We start from the raw sequence: 22,419 nt of genomic DNA on the forward strand, positions 1-22,419 counted from the left end.
TTAGCTACACTATGCTAAAAGGGCCGTTCTGAAGGGATTGAGTTAATACATATAATTAGCACAGTGTATCTAATGACAGCCCGTTTGATTATACTCGTAATAAGGCCCGTTTCCATTCGAGTCAGCTTGATATGATAGAAAGGGCCGAAAGCAGGACTGCGGCCATCTTGGATTGTGACTCTCTCTCTCTTTATGATCACGTGGTTCCCTGAGCCCACCATTTGCCCAATTTAGCATGCACCAGTTGAGAAGACAGGCTGAATTGTATTTACGACCGAGAAGCAAGGTCACATCTGCTAAAGGGAGTATCAAGCGAATTCCTTCAGACCTGGGACGAGAAGGGAGTCACCCCGCCGACCTTCTCTCTGCAAAGATAGTAACCCTTTTGTATAGCCGAAACTAGATATGGGATGAGCTCATTAGGAGCGCCTGGACTGGCTGGTACTTTTCCGCTTGTAAGGCTTTGTATGTTGAACTGATAATGTATAAAAGTGTGATTCTGTCAAGGAGTCTTCAGTCTTCCTCGGCGCACCTCATGGGTGAGGATCGATGAGGCTCCTCTATGTAGAGTTCTGTTTGTGGCCAATAAACGCTTGAACCTTCTACGTTGCCAACTGCTCATTATTGACTTACATTGCGGGCCACTGGTAAGTGTGGCCCTTGGCTATCACGATATAGATTACTTCAGGTTACTTGTAGGCAGTCCGGCGGAAGCCCCGCCTCGGCCGACCAGACCGGAAGTGGTGTGTCCTGCCACGCTCTGCCCCGCCCTCCACACAAACGGCACACAGCCGGGATGGACCGGGGCGGGCAGAAGACGGTAAGCTTGCAAATTACACAGTGTAAAAAAACTAAAATGTGCAAATCACGCAAGGGCTAAAAGAACACAGTTTTTAAAATAGCACACTTAAAAAATGGTAACGGTATACTAGTTTCTTTGTTATTATTTTGAAATCATAAAGTCAAAATCACATTTCGCTGCCAAGCGCACACTCGGTGATCTCACCTAGAGTGTCTCTGCGCGGTCGCGCTCACTTCGGTTACTTGTAGGCAGTCCGGCGGAAGCCCCGCCTCTGCCGACCAGACCGGAAGTGGTGTGTCCTGACGACGTACCTCCCAAAGCACCCCTCCTACCGCGGACAACAGTCTCAGCCGTAAAAAATCAAGAACCGCTCAGGAGATAGTCAGGCTAATCCATGGCCCGGGAATTCTTCCCTCCAGGCAATTGGAGGCTGTCCGGAAGAAGGGAACCTATCAGACAACCTTCCGGATAAAGAAAAGGCGGAATAGGAAGGAGAGGGACATCATGCAGAGGAGACCGGAAGGCGGAACTCGGAGGAGTTGTGGAATGCCGAGGAAGAAGGACCAGGAAAGACGCTACGGGGAATCGAGGAAGCTGGCAAAGTCCAGGACGGGGAAGACAAAGACGAAGAGTGGTCCAAAGAGTGGTGGATTCCCCCCAGGAAGGGCGAGACCGCCGCCACAACTAAGGAGAGTTGCGGCTCAGACAGTAAGTGACGCTGTACACAAGCTGGGAGATCAGAGAGGGAGTCAGAGGGAGCGGGTGGGTTAAGGAGGAAGACACAGGAGCATTTTTGTTTGCCTGCACTTGTGAGTGACTCATGGGGACAATTCTGCCCATATTTGGTTTATAGTAATTCACCCATTCGGCCACAGTACAGTACTTTCTTTGTCCCTCCCTCATCTCTCTTCTTCTCTGGACATGATTATCTATTTTTAATCCAAGCACCAGTGAAGGAACAGGTCACGGGATCTAAGCACTCTGGCCATTGGTCTAATAAAGACTGTCTCTGTCTCGGACACTGAGTAGTTTTCAACCTTCTTTTAACATCTGTTGTGGTGGTGGATATTTAATAAAATACTCTCATGATTAGCCAGACTCCGTGCAGACTACTTACCGTCCTCTCTATTCTTTCTTTGAGCATCCTGGAGGACAGCTGGCTGGTCAACAAAGCCCACCCAAACCAGAACAGGGAAAGAAGGACCAGGGGACGACGCCCAAGTGACCAGATTCATGCTCAGAAAGACTGTTGTGTGACAAGAACTGCAAAAAACCATAACCATTGACAAACCAATCAAGCCTCCTAGCTTTTATTTCTGCCCATTGCCTCCTGGCTTCTATTTCCGCCCATTCCTCCCACATATTGTAAATGACAATGCCTTTTATTTATGTTTTAAAACTGAAAATATAAATAAAAGGAATTGTCATTTTACAATGCCAATAGCTCAAACTCGCCTGAATGCAAGACCTATTGCATTGCAAATGCTTGTTCTTGGAGGGATACAAGACTTTTTTTTATGCTTGGAACATCTTCAAGGGGGAAAACAGGAGGGTTGATTATTTTTGTTTCACTAGTGGTTCGATGTAGCCTTGATGCTTTGCCCACAGAATCCCCTACCATGCAAGCCCTGTTATTTTCTCAAGGACCCAATAAGTAGTTATTGTTGAATTTATCGAATGCTATTTCCTCGTTACCGGGGAATTGTAATATACAACTGTTGGGTTATTATTTTTATTTAAGGAACTGGAGAGCACATAATTTACAATATGTTACTACAATGATTACTGGTGATATTTATGTTCACTTACGCGGAGATCAGAGGAATGATGGCCTACAGTTGTTGGGTTGTTTGCATCTGAGTGGTATGCATATGGAGCACACCCAACAGGAAGCTTATCTTCAGGCTATACTGAATTAATTGTATTTATTTATTTATTTATGGGTCTTATATAGCGCCTGAATCACCCCATACGGGGTATCTCTGCGCTCCGACAGCCTGAGGACCTACAAAGAGAATTAGACTTAAAATAGCTCTGTTTTCAACAATTTCCTGAAGACTAAAAAGTTGGTGCATTGACGTAGTTGTATGGGGAGAAGGTTCTAATATCGAGGCGCAAGGTGAGAGAACGCTTTACCTCCCATCTGCGCCAATTTGATGCGAGGGGTACAGAGATATGCTAGATGGCTGGATCTCAACAGTCTGGTAGGAGTATATCTGACTAATTTATGAGCCAGATAGCCAGGACCCAAGTTGTGTAAGGATTTGAAAACCATACAACAGATTTTAAACTTGACTCTCTTTTTTATTGGGAGCCAGTGGAGGTCATGAAGAAGAGGAGCTGAAGGAGTCTTGGGAGGAGCATTATTGACTAAACGGGCCGTGGTGTTCTGGACAACCTGTAATTTATTTAAGGATTTTTCTTTAGCTGCAATCAATAAAGCATTACAGTAGTCCAATCTACTGATATCAAAGTTTGAACAAGGGTTTTGCGGGTTGTTAGAGGGAGGAAAGGACAGACCCTTCGCAGAATGCGGAGAGTATGGAAGCAGGATCTGGCAGTGGTGTTTACATGTTCTTCTAGAGTTAAACCCTGGTCAATACGCACTCCTAAGTTCTTTACTATATCCTCAGGGGACGGGGACGCACCTAATTCCTCTGGCCACCAACTGGGGGACCATCTTAGTTTTGCCTCTCCAAACAACATTATTTTCGATTTATCTGTATTTAACTGTAGGAAGTTCACCTTCATCCAATGCGCGATACCTTTCATTCCCTCTGAAAAGATATCTTGGATGAGTGGATTAGATTTATCAAATGACAGCAAAAGTTGCGTGTCGTCAGCGTAGGATATAGGGGTGAATCCGAGCCTTCAAAGAAGTCCTGCCAAGGGGGTGACATAGATGTTGAATAATGTGGGGCTCAAACAAGAGCCCTGCGGAACCCCCTTGTTGATGCTGGTGGTTTGAGAACGGTAGGGACCAAGATTAATAGTTTGCGTCCTATTAGTTAGAAAGTCGATTAGCCAACTCAGGGCTTTGCCCCTAACACCTATATCTTTAAGGCGGATGATGAGAACCTGATGGGATATGGTGTCGAAGGCAGGCGACAGGTCGAGCAGGACCAGCATCACTGCCTGACCGTCGTCAGCTGCCATTCGGATGTTGTCTGTGACCTCCACTAATGTTTCTGTGCTATGTTTCGGGCGAAATCCAGACTGTGATTGATCTAGGCAGTGAGTGGTTTCAATGAACTCGGAGAGATGTTTATTAATATGTTTTTCGAGAAGCTTACTATACAGGGGAAGCAGAGACATGGGTCGGTAGTTGGTAATGTCTTCTGGTGTATTTGGTCGCAGCAATGGGCAAGCTGTCCCTGATTAGGAGAAACAATAACCTTACCTTTATTGGGAGGGGATGTGAGACCTTCATAGATTTTATCTTTGTCTCTAACCTCTCTATATTTATTGGACTTTGAAATTTCTTCAAGCATTCTTAGTGACCCTAATCTAGTGTGTGTTAAGCCCTGTTGGTCCATGCCCATGCAAATCCAGAGGGAGGGTGGTAGGGGGACCCTTAAGACAATTGATGGGGGCAGGAGACTTAAGTGGTCACAGGTAATCTCACACTCTGTTTATGACTCCTTGTATTCAGGGTGTCAGAAGGAGTTTGACATCTGCTCAGGTCAACAGAACAACCCATTCATTATATTAGATCCCTTTTCTGCCATCGCAAACCCCATCTCGGTTTTATTGAAGGCACCAGCCCTGTGGTAACATGATGTGGCGCCGCAATGGTTTGACTCAGGTTGCTCTTGAGCACTGAGAGCCCCTACAAAAACACTTAGTGCCAAACCCAGAGACCCTTCTTTTGTTAAGAATTGTTGTGGTTTGTATAAAGCTGAACTGGCAAGATGTAAGAACATCTTAAAGGACCAAGTATGGTCTCACTTGATTAAGGCAAGTACCCTGAAGAATAGCTCTAAATTTTGGGGTATAACCACTAGCCCCTTCCTAGCTGTAGAAGCTGCTGCCTCTGTAGAGGCCCATATTACAGAAGATCGCCGGGTCAGCCATTATGAGGATGTTTATAATTCCTCTTCCCTTATCCTTAGTGGTAGACCTCCTAAAGTTGGAGCGCCATCTAGAGCAAGTTGATCTAATGACTTGCGTTGTAAAGGTATCGCGTTCTAACAACGCGGTCGTTGTAATTTTCTTTTTTTAAATAGATTTGTATTGTTTTAATACAAACAACACATATAGATTCAATATGCAGATCAGTATGCAATCAGGTCATCATGCAATGAGGCGTGGCATAAACAAGGGCAATTACTAACATCAAACACATGCTCATAACGCTATAAATCACAGTTCCTGGAAAATGCTGTCCATAAGTCCTTGCCGCCCAATCTGTTGGTTCAAGTGCAATAATCTCACTCAGCAAAAGAGCAGAGGAGAGATGTCTATGCCCACTTTTCATAAACGAGGCATTGCTAAATGCAAACTCCTGCCCCTCCCTTGTAACCCACCCCTCACCCCATTGGCGTAACAACTATATACATTTATTTATGATTACATGACTCAGCTGCATTGGCAGTAATCAGATGTACAGCAGCCAGCAATGACACAGTTCTCGTCCATCAGAGGTATCCCCCAAGCAAAACACCAAGGTGCCCATCCCCCCAAGATATGGCAGTCTCTCAAGGCAACGCATCTATAGCTGACGCATCTGAATCCAGATCAGAGTCCGTGTCTGGAAATTTTAATAATACTACCAGTGCCTCCCAGGCCCTCGCCATCTCTAGTACCTTTTCGCTGTTGGTGCAAGTCGCCAGCTGCAGCCTCGTAGTCCCTTCACATTTCTCCCACTTAAGAAATTCGGCTCGCCATCTCCGAAAACTAGGACCCTTCCTGGCCTCCCAATGAGTTGTGACTTCCCTCTTTGCCAGCAAAAGCCCTAAATCTATGAATTTGCTTGTTACCTTGTTCTTTGAGGTGTGAGGAAACCAGTGCAGGAAACAGAGGCCTATAGTGGGGTCTATGTACCTAGTCTTGACATCCTGCAGAAGTGTTACCCCCTCCTCCCAATAAGTTCCCAGCTGAGGGCACCCCCACATCATGTGGGAGAAATCTGCTCCCACTGTACTGCATATTGCCGAATTCACTTTAAAATGTTGATTCATTTTTGCTGGTGTAAGATAAGCCCTGTGGAGTATAAAGAAATGCACCAATTGGAAGCGTGTGTTCCTCATGCTTTTCCATGCTCGTTCCATTAAACCCACCCAGGCTTTCTCAGGGATTTCCACACCTAAGTCTTCCTCCCATTTTTGTCAAAGTAAGCACAGAGAGGTGAGTCTCTCGTGCGTAATTCGACAGTACAGACACGTAACCACTTTAAAGGTGCCCGCTGCCATAACTACGTATTGATAAGCCGTTGAGGTTGGAGGTTCTCTCAACTCCCCCTCCAATGTGCTTGAATGGCCGTCATGAGCACCATTTGCATCAAGTAGTCCCCCCGGGCCAACTCAAACCTGTCTTGTAATATCTCATAAGGGAGTACAGCACCATCCGCGTAAAGGTCCTCCATGGTGGTCAGGCCCCTCCCCACCCAGTGGGGAACAACCTTTACAACGCAACTTTTACAACGCACTACACTTACAACGCATTTTTTACAACGCACAATCCATTACAACGCATGACATTACAACGCATGACACTACAACGCATTTTTAAAAACTACCTTTACAACGCATTCCATTACAACGCATACTACCATTACAACGCATACCATTACAACGCATAATATTACACTACGCTATCCAACACTTACCCTACTGTTGCATCCCCTGGAGTTAGAATAGTAATTTTTACCCCTATACTATCCAACACTTACCCTACTGTTGCACCCCCTGGAGTTAGAATAGTAATTTTTACTCCTATACTATCCAACACTTTCCCTACTGTTGCACCCCCTGGAGTTAGAATAGTAATTTTTACCCCTATACTATCCAACACTTACCCTACTGTTGCACCCCCTGGAGTTAGAATAGTAATTTTTACCCCTATACTATCCAACACTTACCCTACTGTTGCACCCCCTGGAGTTAGAATAGTCATTTTTACCCCTTTACTATCCAACACTTTCCCTACTGTTGCACCCCCTGGAGTTAGAATAGTAATTTTTACCCCAATACTATCCAACACTTACCCTACTGTTGCACCCCCTGGAGTTAGAATAGTAATTTTTGCCCCTATACTATCCAACACTTACCCTACTGTTGCACCCCCTGGAGTTAGAATAGTAATTTTTACCCCTATACTATCCAACACTTACCCTACTGTTGCACCCCCTGGAGTTAGAATAGTAATTTTTACCCCTATACTATCCAACACTTACCCGACTGTTGCACCCCCTGGAGTTAGAATAGTAATTTTTACCCCTATACTATCCAACACTTACCCTACTGTTGCACCCCCTGGAGTTAGAATAGTAATTTTTACCCCTATACTATCCAACACTTACCCTACTGTTGCACCCCCTGGAGTTAGAATAGTAATTTTAACCCCTATACTATCCAACACTTTCCCTACTGTTGCACCCCCTGGAGTTAGAAAAGTAATTTTTACCCCTATACTATCTAATACTTACCTTAAATGCAATTTAATATTATGCGTTGTAATGGTATGCATTGTAATGGTAGTATGCGTTGTAAAGGAATGCGTTGTAAAGGTAGTTTTTAAAAATGCGTTGTAGTGTCATGCGTTGTAATGTCATGCGTTGTAATGGATTGTGCGTTGTAAAAAATGCGTTGTAAGTGCATGCGTTGTAAAAGTGTGCGTTGTAACGACATACATCCCACCCAGTCATTCAACGCCCCCAATCTCCCCCATGTGGTAGGGCAGCGCACATTACTAGCGGGATCTCGGGGGCGTAGGGCCGCGCTATGCGTGCACGGCGTTGGCTTCTGTTCCAGCAGAGTTTAAAAGTCATAATTTCCCGAGTGAGAGAGGAGGCCGGGAGCGGCAACTGCAATAGCAATCTTGATAGCGTCTGTCTAAAAGCCTGATGCCCATCCATATCAGATGGGTCCCGAAATGTCTGTACAATCGTCTAAGTAAGCCACTGCAACTGCGCCGCTAAATAGTACGTTTCATAATCTGGGACTGGCAAGCCGCCCTCCGACCTCGGTCTCATTATTGTGTTAAGCGCCACCCTCCGCCTGCCCGAGGCCCAGAGGAACCCAACCTTCATTGATTGAAGCAGCTTAAAAATAGAGGCCAGAATCCAAATAGGCAGCGTCCTAAAATATTCCAACAGTCGGGGTAGTGCTATCATCTTAAGAAGGGCCACCCGCCCAGCTACCGAGAGAGGAAGTGTGCTCCAAAACTCGATACAGCCCTTGAGCCCCCTAATGGCCCTACCCACGTTACCCTCCAATAAGTTGGGTTGGGTGTAATAAATACGAGTGCCGAGGTACGTCATGCATTGACGCTCCCATTGTATTCCTTGCGTTATCAGTGGACCTTCGGTAGTAGGCACTGTAGGAAACAGACAAGTCTTTGCCCAATTGACTTTAAGGCCAGCAATGGCACCAAGGTCAGCCAAGAGAGTCTTAGCACCCCGAAGAGCGCCTTCCGTGTCCGCCAAAAACATAAGAAGATCGTCAGCATAAAGTGCGATGTGGTGAACATATTCGCGCACTTTAAGTCCCTGATAATGTAAACCCGTCCTGACCCGGGCCGCCAGCGGCTCCATGGCCAGGGCTAACAGCAGTAGGGATAGGGGGCAACCCTGTGTCGTTCCCTGACCCACAGGCATCCGATATCATCCCACCCGTTTTAACCCGCGCTGTAAACTGGCAATATAAAAAAGCTGTCCAGTCCACAAAAGCATCCCCCAGGCCAAACCGCCGCATAACTTGAAACAAGTATGTCCATTCTAGGCTGTCAAAGGCCTTCTCAATATCTATTGCCAGCACAGCAGCTGAGGGCTTGTGATACGTATGAAAATCCAAGACATTAAGAAGGCGCCGCACATTTTGAGCTGTATTCCGGGACGGTATAAACCCGGCTTGATCCGTATGTATTAATTGCACCATATACGGAAGGAAGCGGGTCGCCAATATCCGGCTTAAAATCTTATAGTCTGTAGTCAACATTGATAGCGGTCGATAGGCCGTCCTGTCATGGGGAGGTTTTCCCGACTTTAAAAGTGGTATAATTATTGCCTCGCGAGTAGTAGCAGGTAGAAGGCGCTCCTTTCTTGCGGTATTGTATAGCGTTACGAGCCGAGGGGCCAGAAGGTCGACATATGTACTACAAAATTCCACAGGCAGACCATCCATCCCAGGGGTGGTGTGCTATTCAAAAGACCTAAAAGTCACGTTTCAAATTCCAATATAAAGAGGGGTCCAGCAGAGCTGTATTTTGGTCCAGCTTCTTTTTAATCTCTCTGTTAACAATTTGTGATGGGCTTTGTAGGCCTTAAAATTAGATAACCGACAGGTCGGGCAGCGTTGTCTGCCAGTACTATTATATGCAGATGACGTGGTCCTCATGGCCAGGACCACCAGGGGTTTGCAGACCTTGTTGAACTCTTTCGCCCATTTTATGAAGGATTTGGATTTACCCATTAATGATAAAACATCCTATGTGATGGTCGTAGGACCCCGAAATACCAAATCAAGGATTTGTACTGTTGGGCTCACCCCTCTACCCAAAACACGTGTTTCCTCCTATCTGGGGTGTTGTTTAACTCAGCTATGAACCGGCATCCTTGGGTATGTAGACAAGCATTGGCATAGCCAATAGGTCTCGCTTTTGGGACCTTATAAGTATTTAGTTATGCAGCACAATATCCTTGGTGCAACAACATCAACTGTTGCATAACTAAACACTTATAAGGTCCCAAAGGCGAGACCTATTGGCTATGCCAATGCTTGTTGTATACGTCATTGACACTCAGAGCACAGTACCCAGGGATCAAAAAAAGACTCGTTTTGGGGAAAATTAGGGTCGGGTGTTAGAAAAAAACACGTGGGTGGAGGACTTTCATGTGACAACTGACAGAAGCCATAAGTGTTCTTAAGTACATCCCTTTTTTAATGTCAAGAGAAGCCATGTGGAGAAATAAGTGCGAGAAAATTCAGAACAGATTAGAAAAAGCTTTAAAAAAACTATTCTTCGCCTTTCCTGTCACGACTACTCCAGAGTTGGTGATGAAAGGACGATTTACTGCCTATCACATCAGCAATGGTTTAATTGCAAAGTTCAGTATAACTTCCTGGAGCATGCTGTTCCAGTCCCAGCATGTGGCTGCGCAGGACATGTTCGTCAAATTAAACCCTGAAATCAAACACTGCTCCAAGTTACTGGGGTGGGGGTGTCCTGGCAGGAAAGAATGAGACTAAAAGTACAGAGAACCGCGCTCGAGTGTCATATGCAAAAGCAGTGGTTGAGTCTGAATCCCAATAACTTGAGGTAATATAAAAGAAAGATGGGAAGAAAACACAACAAACCAGGTCCCGAGTTTGAGAACAGCTTCACTGCGCTTGAGAGGGTAAGAGTCAAAGCTGTGCTATTTACACTTGCTTTTAACCCCAGTCGAAGGTTGTCCCTACGGCAGCCTCAGTGTACAGATCAGGACAGCTAGGTGCTGTCACCTTACTCAGAGCTGCAGAGCTAGTTACTGCCACGATGACGTTGTCCGTGGTTTAGGTTGGTAGTTATTGTAATGGGTGACTGCACTGCCACGACATGGTGACAAGCAACTGAACGCACCTTGTAGAAAAATCGGTACTACTGACTGCATCTGCCAACGCATGAGTTGAGACAATCAGAAACGTTCAAAGTCCTCAAGCCTAACAAAGAGGAGGCATGGCCATGGGCGTAGGAAGTGTGGGGGACGCGGGGGATATATCCCCCCCAGATTTTGGAGTGGGGGGGACACGGGGGACAAGGGTGGGGGGGACGAGGGGACAAAGGAATTTCCCCTCTCCCTTCTGTTATCACAGGGCCATTAGCACGCGAAAGCGCTCCCTAATGGCCCTGCACTTGACCTGCCTGGAGTCAGAGGCCGCCCGCCCTCTGCCTTTTGTTCTGCTGCAGGAAGGCTCAGCCATTCTGGGAAGGGCAGAGAACGGAGAAAAAATAAACGCTGTCTCTTTTCCTTCATGGCAAGGACCGTGTCCACTACTCCTGACCTGCCTCTGGCGGCTGCCCTCCTCTCTTTATTCCTCCATCTCTTTCTGTCTCTGTCTCGCTCCTGCTTACATGCTGATTTCAAGAGGCAGCTCTTAAGGTACTCTCTCTTGCCTCTCCTTTTCTTTATTTGTTCCCCTGTGAAATTGATCCAAAAAAGGCTGAACACTTTGGCTGTAAATGTCCTCATTTTCTGACCGTTTTCTATTGACAAGAAAAACCTCGGAATGGAGAGAAAAAATAGTTAAATACCTAAATAAAGCAATACAGAGTGGACAGCAGACAGGCCAGGCTGTTATTTACACCCACACACATTAGCGCCACTTTACAGAGTTTGCCAGTGAAAGCGCTACTTTCTTTTTATCTCCTTTCTTTGAACAACATTGTTTTCCCAGGGTGGGTAAGTGCGCCATTCCTAAAGGGACCACAATACCTGGTTGATGGGTAGAGTGGAAACGTTTAATATGATCGTTTTCAACTTTTTAATTATTTTAGCTTATAAAATGCGGCTTTGTGTTTGGGGATGTGGTCTTTTTTAAACCAAACTGCATACATTTTGAAAGGATATAAGCAATGGACATTGAAAGGGGTCCCTTCCTGGTCCAGTAGCCATGTCTTGAACTTTTCAGGCAAAATCACTGACTGATTTCTGAATAATGAGTTTAAAACCGTTAAGGTAACCATGTTTTTTTCTGATTACAGTTCACATGCTTTGCTTATTCTTGCATTCCCTATGAGTGTTTGCTTTTTCTAGGGTGTTATTCATTTTTTTCAGGCAGCATTTTAATGTTGTCTAGTGCATAATTTGAATTTAGTCGCAGCACAATTGAGTTGTGCTGAAGGCAGTGCGAGTTTCTCTCAGTGGGGCAGTATGGTGTTCAGTGTGGCCGAGAATGTGGCACTCTGGCCAGAGCTGCTGAATTTGGAACTGGAGAACCATGTTCAGACCTTCATGACCAGTTCACCAGACCACACTCCTGACAGAGCTTATTCCGATGCTACACCTTAGGAGGCCCGATAGACCTTAGAAGCCCAGGTGTCTTAGCACCCGCAGGTGGACCTCTCCACCACAATCCATACTGCAGTTCACTTCCAGTCTTACGGGCAGGCATATGAAGAAGCACATCTTAGATCGACAGTGAATCTGTCACTGTGGTCACAAGACCCTTGAGGCCAGTCCACCTCACCCATTGGTACCTCCATTGGCCTTTTTCCAGCACTAGCAGTGCAACTTGCCAGTGGTTGGCAATGTAGGATTTGGATGCACACCAAACTTAGGGGGTGATTATAATGGCAGTGGGACCGCCACGTCACCCCGTCGGTGGCGGTCCCACCGCCATTGGTGACTGCATCACAGCCCGCCATATTACAATGGCGGGTGGTTACCTGGCGGTCGGAAAGACCAACCACCACGCACCCGACGGGCTTCTTGAGCCCGCCGGTGTGGTGGAGGGGCTCGTGGTTCCTACAATGCTGGTGGTGCCTACCATGCACCGCAGCAGGGATTACGATGTCCCTTACCAGCTTATCAATGGCGGTTCACCTGCCATGGAAATGCTGGCGAAAGGGACATTGGGGGCCCGTAGCAGGCCCCTTTACCCCTGGCCCCCAGACATGGGTCCTGGGGGGCATCTATGATGCCCCACAACATATCACTGCACCATGTGGCAGGCACCGATATATTTAACATGTTCCTTTTTTTTTAATTTGCGGCGGATGATGCAGCCAGCAGCACCTGCTGCAATGTAAAAGATAGGCACTGCGAACACCGTAGTGGCAGTCGCATTGTAATGCCTATCGTGGGGCCTCCACCTTGAAGGCCAGCGGTCCCATTCCCCGATTCGATGGTGGTGGTACTGAAGTCCGCCTGCCATCGTAGTCAGCCCCTAAGTTTGCATTTTATGAATATGATTCAGCGGGAAATAAATTGATGTTTGCAATTTAATTGAGTTTGATTGGCCTCTTATCTATGAGATTTCCCTGTTGAATGTGCCTTCACATTATACATTTTCGGTTGTATGAATTGATTGCATACTACACTCTCCTACAGGTATTAATTTGAGTATCATTAGGAGTGTCTGGGACCAATTGTTTTCTTAGGAATTGTTTTCTTTACTAACCTTTGCAAAGCGCCCTAAACTTCACAGCAACACAAGTCACATTTATTTTAGTAATTTGGGATCCGTTTGAGCTACAAAATTGTTTTGGAGGAAATCGTTAGATTATGCAGCAGATGATGTATTATGTGGCAAATATGATACAGCCATAGTTAAGTGGAAAACATTTTTCCACTTAATTTTGCCCCAACATTGTAGTTGATCAATTTGTAAGTTCCCCAAACCCAAAAGTCGAGTTTGGGCACAATTTGCATTTTAAAAGCAGCCCTATAACACAGGGCTACTTTTAAACTGACCTCAGGCTTCAGCAGTGCACACATGCAAGCGCAGAAAGGGCTGCTGGCCTCTAAACTGCCATGCCTTATTATATTCTAGGGACTTAAAAGTAGTTCTAATCCCCCTGCTCTATTATGTACTAGGGCCTTATAGGAGAGGTCATGCCAATCATAGGGGTACCCTAACCCATAGTGCACCCTAGTGTATGTAGGTGTTTTCACTGTATTTTTAAGTGCCTCTTTCAGAATAGCACTGGCTGTTTAGGCAGAGGCCAGGGTCAGTCAGTCAGGTACCACCAGTACCAGTCAGCAAAAAGTTGGGCAGTGCCCAGGGCGGCTTTGCAACACTAGAGAAACACAAACTCAGAATGTAAAACACAACACCATGGTTGGGGGGTTCTCTTCAATAATCAGAATTGATTTCTATCCCAATGAACCCATTTTCCAACATTAGGACAGGGAAAGACTGGGGAAAATCATAACGTTCTAATCTATACATTGAAGTTTTTATGCAGCTCTTTGATGACGGTTAATAGCTCACTGTTCAATGTTAGGATTTTAACTTATAAACTTCAAATACCAAAAGAATATCTCAGACAAAAGCAGTAACTCACTGACCTATTGAATTAAAACTTTCACTAGACAAGCCTTCGATCTCTCTCAAAAAAGAACATTAATCACCAAAGTTATCTTCACATTTTTATTGTTGCCTGAAAATTGCTGGAGACCAGGAATGCAGCAGCAGGTACTTTTCAAACCCTAATGCACTTGCAAACACGACGCCCCCACCCTAAGTCAGCGGCCTTTGTTTGCTTTGTGCATTAAGATGCAAGATTCATATATATGTTTTTTTTAAACATTTGGTCTCATTACTATATGGATGTAAATAACAATAAAGCATACATGCAAACTGTGACTACATGCCTGCTTTTCTCAATATTTCACTGCAAACGTATGCGATTGTATTTGTTTAACGGGCGGTGATTTGTATAGGGTCACTGGAAAGTGCACAAGGTTGTCCCTGTCCCCCCCAGAAGTTTAGTGTCTCCTACGCCCCTGGGCATGGCCACCGCACAAAGGGAGCAAAAGAACTGGTCAACGGCAGTATAATGAGCACACACAATTGGGGGGTGGGGAAAGGCACAAACTGGCCCTCACAAGCGAGGAATATCCAAGAATAAAGTTTAACTCCTCTCATGTTCATCTGGATGGCTGACTCGTGATGATGGGCTCGTCGATGGTATGGTAGTGTGCATGTGCACAGGGTTTCTAGTGGCAAGGCGAACTGCAGACCAGTGACCGAAGCGGGCACAGCACTCCAGATAGGTGCAGCAGACAATGAAAGACTGGTCAGATCCATATGAAAGAGGCCATTTTACGGGTCATTAAAACGCAGCGAGGAAGCGAGAGGAGGGGAGGGAAAGAATGCCGCTGCCCGCGTCCCACGCAGTGGGACATCAGCAGGGCAGCTCTCTAGTGGCCGCCCGGCGCAGCCTTCCCCCTCCCCTCTTCTGCCTCGCGCGCGAGGCCACGCCCGGGGAGGAGATCTCCCAATAAGCGGGTAGGTGGAGGCGGGCCGTTGGGGGGGGCGAGGCCAGCCCCCCTACTTAGGCGTCCCTCTCGCCCAGCTCCTCCTCTGCTTCCTGCGCACCGCTCCTGCTCGGACACACGTATTTCCTGCCGTCTGCACCACGGTACTTTGATCGGGGCTCCCTCCAGCGTCGTCGTGCCTTTCGGGATATCATCTACGTTCGGTGAGTCTTGCTAACCTCTCCCACCCCGGCCCTGTCCCTGGGCATGACCAGGTGGACAGGGCCCTGTGGCCCGGATGGCCATGGGTGTGGGGGGCGCAAGCAGTGGCCCGTGTCCCTGCGGGGCAATGCGGGTGTTGCTGGGGGGGTCATTTGTCGTGGCGCGATTGCGGGGTGGCAGGGCGAGGGGAGGTCCAGTATCAGACCGGGCGGATGCGGATGGTTGCGAGTCGTAGCGGCCAGGCGCGTTTCCCGTCCAATTGTAAGCGTGCTTGTAGGCACCGCCCCCCCCCCGCAGCATGCGCGGCCATTGTTTCCTTGGGTCCATCGCGTTCGAAAGTTACAAGGCCTAGGAGGGTATGCGTGTCACGGCGCGAGTCGGGCCGATTCCGGGCAGCAGGAAGCATCGCGGGTAGAGTGTGGGGGCCCCTCGCAAAATGGCGAGCCTCAGGGGTGTCGGGGATCGGTGTGGGCGTCGCGTCCACTGAGAGATTTGGCACGTCGAGAGCAGACGCTCGCATTGCAGCAGCATGCCGAATCCCAGTGTGGCAGTACGTACCTTTATCCTGCCCACTGACTTAACCCCCCCGCCCGTCTCAGTCTGTGTAATGCGAAGGCGCGGTAGTGCAATCGATCCGTTACGGGGGTTTGAATCGCTTCTATACGCTACGCAACATAATTAAGAGTGCCCCCTTTGTCCCGCGAAATATACGCGGGTCATCGAACGATGTGGCGCGTTTACGGGCCGCGGGGGTTGTGAGGCTGTATGACGTCATGTCCCATCCTGTGATTTTGTGCAAATAATTTGACCCTTTCCCCGTGGCCTGAATTTGTAATGTAATTACGGGGACCGTGTGAACCGCTCCAACATCCCGGGTGGAGTCGTTCTAGATAACAAAACGCAATAACACTAACAATGCAGGCTCCCTGGCGCGGCAAAAGCTACACAGGCCAGCGAATGTTGTGGCGCGTGAACAGACCGTGAGAGGGGGGGTTAGTTTGACCGTCGCGTCCACATCGAGGGATTTCTAGCCAATAACTTGCCCCCCCCCTTCCCAGCACCTGAACGTGTAATGCAGGTACGGTGATAGCTTAAAGCGTGCTAATCTCGGCAGGTTAGGCTCACGCGGTATAATCACTACGCAAATGCAATAAGAATGCTCGTTCTTCCACGTTAAGCTACACGGGCCACCAGCGATGTGGCTCGTTTAAATAGACATGGGGGGTTGTGTGTTGGTTTGAATGTCGCGTTTACATCCGGTGTGCCGGCCCAACAACGTGATCCCTTCCCGTAGCTGTATGTGCGTAACGTCAATAGGTTTATCGGGCTAAGCGCGCCATTACCGGCGGGTTGGCCGCACGCGTGTCATTCGTAAGCAACAACAATAAGAAGGCTCCTGTTTCCCGTTAAAGCTACACGGCCCATCAACGTTGTGGCGCGTCTTAATTGACCTCGGGAGGGGTTGTGTGTTGGTTTTGGACGTCGCGTTTACACCCTGTGTTGCGGGACATTACGTGCAAGCTTCCAGTAACTGAATGTGTTAAAGTAATTCGGTGATCGTGTACAGCGCGCCATGACCGGCGGGTTGGGTCCACGCGATAAATATATTACACGCAACAATAGTAAGAATGCTCCTTTTTCCACGTGAAAGTTGCACGGGCCATCATGAATGGGGCGCGTTTACATAGACCGCGGGGGTTGTGCGTTGGTTTGAACGTCGGGCCACACCCCGTGTTGCGGGACAATACGCGAGCCATCCCAGTGCCTGAATGTGTAATGTAAATGCGGTGTTCGTGCAGAGCGCGCCAAGACCGGCTGGTGGGTTTCACGCGATATATTAACACGCAACAGTAATAAGAAGTCGCCTTTCTTCTGTGACAGCTACACGGGCCATCAACGATGTGGCGCGTCAATTAGACCCCGGTGGGGTTGGGGGTTGGTTGGACGTCGCATCCACATCCTGTGATTCTGGCCAGAAAACACGACCCTTCCCATTCCGGAATGTGTAAGTTAGGTACGGTGATCGAGTATAGGTTTTCCAAACCCTGCGGCCTGAGTCGCGCAACAGATCAATAGGCATCCGACTACGAAGGCTCGCTTTCCCGCTATATCTACCCAGGGCACCGAACGATGTGGCGCGTTCACTGACATGAGGGTCCCGGACCTGGATCGCCACGTGCGGGTAGCCTGCAGTCACGTGGCCCCTGCTCGGGCAGGGAGTTGGGTATCATGGGGGGGTTGGGCCGCTGGGGGGAGTGCAATTACTGTCTTAATTCCATGGGTACGGCCAACAAACCCGGTCGGACATAGGCCAGGCTACGCATAGGGTGTTCACGGATGCGGTTACCTTGGTACCTTGAGAGGGTAGTTTTGCGACGCGAGTGGACACAGGCTACGACGCGCGCATGAGTGTGTCGGGTTACCAGCGATGTGGTTATGGGTATATTTAGTGCATTGCTTCTCTGTCGTTCTAACTTCGCTCCTTTCCCCAATTACAGATCCGGTGAGGGACAGCCCGCGAACGTAGGGCCAGGATCCAAGGAGAAGGCGCAAAGGGGACGCGCGCTAGCTGTAATTTCGGAGTAGCCCACCCGCAATGGAGAATATCGGGACACCGGGTCCACTGTTCTCCCAAGAGACGTCGGTCGAGGAGACGCAGTCGAGCGCACCACAGGAAGGGGTTTGGGCGGACTTTATGGCGTTCGCCCGTGAGAAGGGCACGGCGTGGGCCCAAGGTTTTCTGGAGGGTCGCAGGGTGGAGGCTTCGGGCGTGGTCGTAACCCCCCCCCATCCGAGGGCGCCCCAGGCCTTTCGGGGTCAGAGCCCTGGAGGTCCACCAGGGTGCGTAAGCCCACATCTAAAGACATGCCGGAGGCCCTGCCGGCCAGGAAACGCCAGGCGACCGCAACACGTACCGTCCTCCCGGCAGTCGCAACAACACCGGTGCACGACTCTGCCACAGGACTCACTGACATGGCCCAGATGGGCAAAGCCATGGACCAGATGCTTGGCCTCATGTCTGTCTTCCAGAGCCGCCTGGACGCATTGGCTGCACCGCCTCAATTGCCCACAGCGTCGGGCCCCGCACCAGCCCAGGCACCCGTGCTCCAAGTCTGGGCTGGGCAGAGTACAACCGTGGAACAGCGCAATGGTGAGCCTGGGGGAGCCCCGGGGTTGTCACCTCCAGGGGACACAGGTCCCTCCACAAGCAATGCAGCGAGTACTTCCTCGGCTAGCGCGTTGGCGTCCCCGCCACCCACACCGGCGGTTGCTACGCCCTCCACCCCTGCTGCTGCTGAGTCTACGCCCGCCGTGGCATCGGGTGGTGCTGCGTCAGGAGGGGAGGGCTTGGCCCAGGTTCCTAAGCCCCTGGTCACCCAAGCGCCATTGGCATCAGGCCGCTGTTCCCTGGCATGGTTGGTGCCACAGGCCGCTAAAGAAGGGATATGGAGGCGAGAGTATATAGACATCCTGACATTACTTATGCATGGGTCGGCAGGGGTGGACACGAGAAAGATGGGGCGCAAGGAAGAGGAAAGGGTCAGGTATCAGCGATGGCTGGACAAGACGATCGAAAATTGGACATCTGCATTTAATATATTGGCAGCTGTCGTAGTGCAGAAATTTCCGGAACAGAGTGAGGCCCTAATGCAGTATGCCAGCACGATTCAAGAAGAGGCTAGGCTCTCTGGGGGGTTGGGTTGGTTCTATTACGACCAGGATTTCAGGAAAAGAATGGCCATATGCCCGGACCTGGGGTGGGATCAGAAGGAGATTCAGCTTTGGGTAGAACACATGTGCCGACCCACCAGGGATAAGAAGGATCAGGCATATAAAGGGCAAGGGGAGGCAGTCGACAGAAAGAGGGATCAGTTTCCCAGGCGCCCCTTTAAGCAGCCTTTTCGGGGTGGCAGGGGGCGGGGGCAGCGGCAGGGCAAGCGAATTAATTCAGGGACATGCCGCCTTTACAACGGGGGAAACTGCACCTGGGGGAGGTCATGTAAATTCGCACACAGCTGCAGCAAGTGCGGCGCACAACACCCTGCCACTTCTTGCCCCCCCAGCCAGAGCGCACCACAGCCTGCTGCACCTAACAGGACGGACTCCCAACGCCTATGAGACCACACAGGTGCCACCCCCTCCGTCAGTCCTCCCCGCCAACGGTACCGTCCCCTGCATTTCTGGGTTCACCACAGAGCGCCCCGGCCCCGTTAAGGGTCCTTCACCCATCATCCTGGAAAATATCCTCCCCCTAATTAGGCGTTATCCACTGCTTCAGGACAGGACCCTTCTGGCGGGTGGGTTCATTGATGGCTTTAGGATTCCCTACAAGGGGCCGCTGGAGTCCAGGGATGCACAGAACCTGAAGTCAGCTAGGGACATGCCCGGGGTGGTGGACCAAAAGGTACGAAAGGAGTTGTCAGCAGGAAGGGTCGCTGGGCCTTTTAGCAGCCCGCCCATGGACCATTTCTTGGTGTCACCACTGGGAGTGGTACCAAAAAAACAACAGGGCGCATACCGCTTAATTCACCACCTTTCGTACCCTGAAGGAAATTCTGTGAACCACTGGCTGGACGAGGGGATTTGTTCCGTGGCATACTGCTCCCTGGACATGGCCATTGACATGGTCAGGAGAGTAGGGAAGGGGGTGTGGTTGGCGAAGGCGGATATTGAATCCGCGTTCCGCCTGCTGCCGGTGCATCCAGCTAGTCAGCATCTGCTAGGCTTCAAGTGGGCGGGACAGTTCTTTTATGATCGCTGCATGCCGATGGGTTGTGCAGTCTCCTGCGCCTACTTCGAAGCCTTCAGCTCGTTCCTTCAGTGGGCCTTGGGGGACCTTCACGGGATCACGCAGGTGACCCACTATCTGGATGACTTCCTATTCTTCGGTCCGGGTGGGATGGACGAGTGTGCGGTAGGCTTGAGTCGGTTTGAGGAGCTGGCAGAGTTTCTAGGAGTTCCCCTTGCCCCAGGTAAGACCGAGGGGCCGGCACAGGTCTTGACCTTTCTTGGCGTGGAGCTAGATACGGTAAAGGGCGAGTCGAGGCTCCCCGCCGATAAGGTACTGGGCTTGTTGCAGGATATCCAGGCGCTGTTGGGCAAGGACAAAGCGACCCTAGGGGCTGTCCAGAGCTTGATTGGCAAATTGAACTTTGCAGCAAGAGTGATTCCAGCGGGCAGGGTGTTCTCGAGGAGGCTGGCAGGGGCCACGGCAAATGTAACTCAGAAGCACCATTTTGTACGACTGACCGCCGGTTTGAAGGCTGATCTCGCCATGTGGGCAGAATTCCTCATTGGTTTTAATGGGACGGTGATTTGGAGGGCCCCGTGGATAGCTAGCCAGGAGCTTTGCTTGTTTTCAGATGCGTCTGGAAGGGAAGGTTTTGGTGTGATCCTGGGGGAAGAGTGGTGCGCTATGCGGTGGCCTAATGCGTGGCGAAAAAAGAAGGTGACACAGAACATTGCAGTGTTGGAACTCTTCCCAATTATAGTAGCGCTGCATCTCTGGCGGGCCACACTGAGCAACATGAAGGTGGTCTTCTGGTCAGACAACATGGCGGTGGTGCACGCCATCAACGGCCTTACTGCCTCGTGCCCGCTAGTCCTGAGTCTGCTGAGGGAGTCAAGGAGGGTCTGCGCAGCAACGTCGAGTTTAGGGCGCGGCACATTGCGGGTGTACGGAATGTGGCAGCTGACGCTCTTTCTCGCTTTCAGTGGCTCCGGTTCCGAGAGGCCTGGCCGCGGGCAAGGGCGGAGATGACACCATTCCCGGACCACCTCTGGCGCTTGCTTCGGTGGGGGAAAGACTGAGGAAGATGGGGGAGAGGTCCTTGGCGCCAGCGACGCGGAGGAAGTACGACTCACAGTTAGCAACGTTCAGAGCAGTGGTGGAGGCGCTGGGTTGCTCAGCCTTGGGGGCAGGGGAACAGGTAGAGGCTTTTGTGGTGAGAGCCAAGGAGGACGGCAGATCGCACTCATGGATTTGTGGTCACCTGGCGGCCGTGCGCCATGACGCCAGGTTGGATGGGAGTGTCGACCCAACGGGGTCATCCAAGATTAGGGCGGCCTTGAAGGGCTGGGCCAGGGAGGAGGTTAGACAACCTGACACCAGGGCACCCATTGAATTCATAGACCTTCAGCTCCTCCTGGACACGGTACCCCTGATCACTTTCTCCCCGTTCGAAGCTAGGCTGTTTTCAACGGCTTTCTGCCTGGCATTCTTTGGCGCATTTAGGGTCAGCGAGCTAGTGGCAAAATCTAAGGCTGACCTGTCTGACTCAGCGCTGGGGATTGAGGATGTGGCCCTCAATGCATCGCTGGAGCTACGGATTCGCAGATCAAAGACAGACCAGGCGGGGAGGGGGAAGACAGTTGTGCTACAGACCCTAGGGGACAACAGGTACTGCCCGGTTCACATGGCCAGGGAATACCTGGCCTTGCGTCCAGCGTCCCCGGGCCCCTTCCTGATTCATGCAGGTGGATCCCCCCTCACCAAGTTTCAGTTCGACCGTATTCTGGGTGCCACCCTGTCCAAGGCTGGCCTATCGGGGAGTGGGCGCAGATTCTCCTCGCACTCCTTCAGAATTGGTGCTGCCACTTCAGCGGCGAAAGCCGGCCTGGGCCCAGAGGGGGTAAAAGGGGTGGGGCGTTGGGAGTCGGATTGTTTTAAGAGGTATGTTCGCCCTTGATGCTGTATGTGCAGATCCGACTATTCCCGCCCTGGGTTTCTTGTTCCTTTGGATGAACGTATCGAATTTTGTGTGTAATAAAGATACGACTACCTAAAAGCTGCTTCATCGTTTCATTGACAGGTCACCAGGTTTGGTTGCTGGGACACTCCTACATCACGAGGCTGGAACGCTGGGCAGCACACAGGAACTGGTCGCAGAAGTTTGCTAACACACAGTTCGTGTGGTTGGGTTCCCCGGGAATGAAATGGAGTGAAGCCCGGGGCATAATTGAACAGCGCCTGGCTGTTGTGGGGGTTCTGCCATCCATTATTACCTCTGTTACCTCTGTCCTAGCTTTTTTAGCGCGTCGCTCTTTAGCGCTGCATTTTAACTAAATGTCCTTTTGCTAGCGTTTATTTTATCTTGTGCTTTGCTGCTTGGCCTGGGGGCAAGGGTCTCCACTTACCTGCACTTAAAGTGTTGATGCACCTCCGTTTTGGCGGGTCCGGGTCCCGAGGGGGCATATCTAATCAACTTTGGCCGCCATTTTGGATTGGGGCTGTTGGCGCTTTTGCGGGCGCCATCTTAGAGCGTCTTGACGCTCG

Source organism: Triturus cristatus, chromosome 4_1 (genome assembly GCF_964204655.1).
Source record: "Triturus cristatus chromosome 4_1, aTriCri1.1, whole genome shotgun sequence".
Taxonomy (NCBI): domain Eukaryota; kingdom Metazoa; phylum Chordata; class Amphibia; order Caudata; family Salamandridae; genus Triturus; species Triturus cristatus.